Raw genomic sequence first — 3,069 nt, forward strand, 5'->3', positions numbered from 1 at the left:
GAAGCTCCGGCCGCCGCTTCCGCTTTTATAGCGGCGACGCGGCCTCCTGCGGCCGCCCCGCCCCGGCCCGGCCCGGCCCGGCCCCCTCGCCGCCCTCCGCCCTGGGATTCCCTGTGCCGCGCCCGGCGGGGAGGAGCGGCCGCGGCTCCCTGCGCGGCGGCTGGAGCCGCGGCTGGGGCCGGAGCTGGGCCCGGGGAAGGCGCAGCGAACCCGGTTACAGCTCCCGCTGGGGGAACCGCGGTGTCCCCGTCACGGGCAGCGCTCCCGGGGGCCAGCGTCCGCCCGCGGCTGTGCGGGGCCGCTGCTCGAGCGGGCGCACGGTGACAACACCGGCCCTTCCCGGGCTGGGTCTACCCGCGGCCGCTCCCGCCGCGGCGCTCGGGGGCGGCCTCAGCCCCGGCCGGGGCCAGGGCTGCGTGACAGCGGCGGCCGGGCCGCCGGGACCGCCGCAGCGCTGCTGCGCTGGGTGCCGCAGCCCCGCCCGCGGCCCCGTGCCTGCCGCGGCCCCGCTGCCCTCTCCCTGCCTGCCGCCCCGTGCGTCGAACAGCCTGAGCTCCGGCGGGCCGGGGCAGGCCGAGCAGCAGCTGCTCGGAGCGGAAAGCACGATGTTGCTTAGGCATGGGTGTATAAAGGAGTTTGTCAAATTCCAGAGATTGCATTCTGCAGCTTAGGGGAGCAAATCCCAGTGAAATCATGTTTTAAGTACCTAAGCCCCTTTATGGATCTGGGCCCGAATCAGAGTCACAGAGCATGAACTTGACTCGGAGCACTAAAATCACAGCCCAAGTCTAAAGCTGCAGAATCAGCATCCTGTCTTTGTTGCAAAACAAAAAGCATTCATAACTGATCCTTAGCAAAATCCTTCTATACCTCACTCTTTCTTGTTTCTAAGGTTTGCTTTTCAGACTTAAAGTAACTGTTTAATAGACCAAAACATTTTTCTTCAGCAAAATAAATCTTAATCACTTGATATATATTCTCAAGTTTTTTACACGTTTTTGGAAGCCACTCTTAGCTTTGCCAGTCATAGGCTTGGACAACTTCTCCAAGACAAAGCTGCTTCTTTCATGCACCCAAATCTATCTGGCCATTTTTCACTGCATGTGGTGCTCTGTATGCCTTCATGTAAGGTAGGAAAATAAAATGGGAAAAATTAAACTTTGGAGTTGATTCCACAGAGGAGAACACAAGTGTCCAGTAACTCTTTAACAAGACATATCATGCACACTGCCATGTCACCTTTACACATTTTCCTTCCTGACCAAGACATTTAGGATAAAACTTTGAACTTTTGATTAAAACTTTGAATAATCTGTTCAGTCAGAAACTGTAGCCCAGTGATGTACCTGTGATGTAAATTTCTTTGGCTGAATAAATATCTCCTATTAGTCACAGGGAGAGAGCAAATACCCTTCTAAAAAACGTTAATTTTACTGACAGCATTTGATATTCAGCCATTAAACCCTCCTGACTCACCTGTCAGATTTTTCTCAAATCAGGGGAAGTGGAATTCATTAAATTGTTCTTACCATATTCCTAACAAATCCAGGGATCTCATACACACATTTTCTCAAGCTCCTCTGTTGTTATTAGCAGTAGGCATTGTTCTTAGAGCACCTTCACCTCTTTCTACAGATCAGCCTGCCATGTTTACCTGCTAACAGTCACTCCTCCTGCAGTCCTCCCAGCTGTCCTGTCATTTTTTAATTGATGATAATGTCTCGGTTTTGCAGCAACTTTCCCACCTTTATTATTTGAAAACTGGCAATTCCCATCCTTCCTTTCACTGAAAAATTTGGATGGTGTCTGAGCTGTTACTCTCTTCATGTCCAGGATTTCACAGTCAGGTTACAAGACCTGCTAAAAAGTTTTTTGACAATTCTTAAATCCTCATTTGTTACTATACGTCTCTTTTCTGGCCACCTCACTTTTCCACTTTCTTTCCAAACTACAGAGCCACATTAGCTTCTTACTGTTCTGATCATAAACTATTACTGAAATAGTTATTTTCCTCTTCACACAAAATATGAATCCCATGGCCTTGTGCAGCACAGCTGCTCAACTGTATCTCAGTCCAAGTCTGAATTTCAATTAATTCATTTTTGACTGAGATACAGGTCTCAATTTTGTATCCCTTTCCCCATCTTATTTTATCACAGTCCTTCTTGAATTATCTCAAAGCACTCTTTGAATTATCTCAAAATCCTCTGTATCTTAAACCTCAAAGATCTTCAAGTTTATCTGACCCAATCCCGAAGTAAGCAGGATTTTATTAACTTTACATTCCAAGTCTACAAGCATTTTTATGCTTAATTGTATCTGTGCAAGAATTTACAGGTTCAGATAATCAATCAGGTATTGATAATCTATTGATTCTAGTTAACAGTAGGGACAGACTGACTGTGACACCAGACATATGTTTGGTAGCCTGGTTACCAATTCTGTCTTATGGGACACTGATTTGTTACCCATTACTAATGTGCCCGCTGCTCACATAATGTATATTCCATTGTCTTTCTTTTTAACATTTTATTCTAAGATTTTGAGATATTCTTTCTCATTTCATTAACCTTAAATTATATAAATTGTCTATCATTTGTATTTTCTTTCCTTAGACTGTCTCCTTTGATGCAAGCACTTCCTTACTTCCTCTCTTTTTTTTTTTTTCTAGAATGTAGAGGTCTAGAATTCAAACTATTCCTGCAGCAGACTATGCACATTTTATGGCCTATGAGGGAGATAAGCAGGCCAAGGTCCTGATTCTGATTCTGAAGGAGCACAGGACAAGGTTTGTCTCTCCGTAAGCTGTGCAACTGCTGAGCACCACAGGGACAGTGAGGCCTGTCCCCTGTGAAATCACCAATTGATTTCATTGTGGGGGCACAAGGAAGGTTTGGGCTGGGTGCTCAGCAGGTGAACCAGCTGTTCCTTTGACAGCTGAGAGCTGTCATACCGATTTCCCTCAGGATTAATTTTAAAACAGCTCTAATGTAGATAGAAGTGATAACATAAAGCCGAGGCAAGCCCTTATTGCATGGAAGGCAGAGTGTGAACACAGTGGTGCTCGAG

Source organism: Lonchura striata, chromosome 11 (genome assembly GCF_050655825.1).
Source record: "Lonchura striata isolate lonStrDom1 chromosome 11, ASM5065582v1, whole genome shotgun sequence".
Taxonomy (NCBI): Eukaryota; Metazoa; Chordata; class Aves; order Passeriformes; family Estrildidae; genus Lonchura; species Lonchura striata.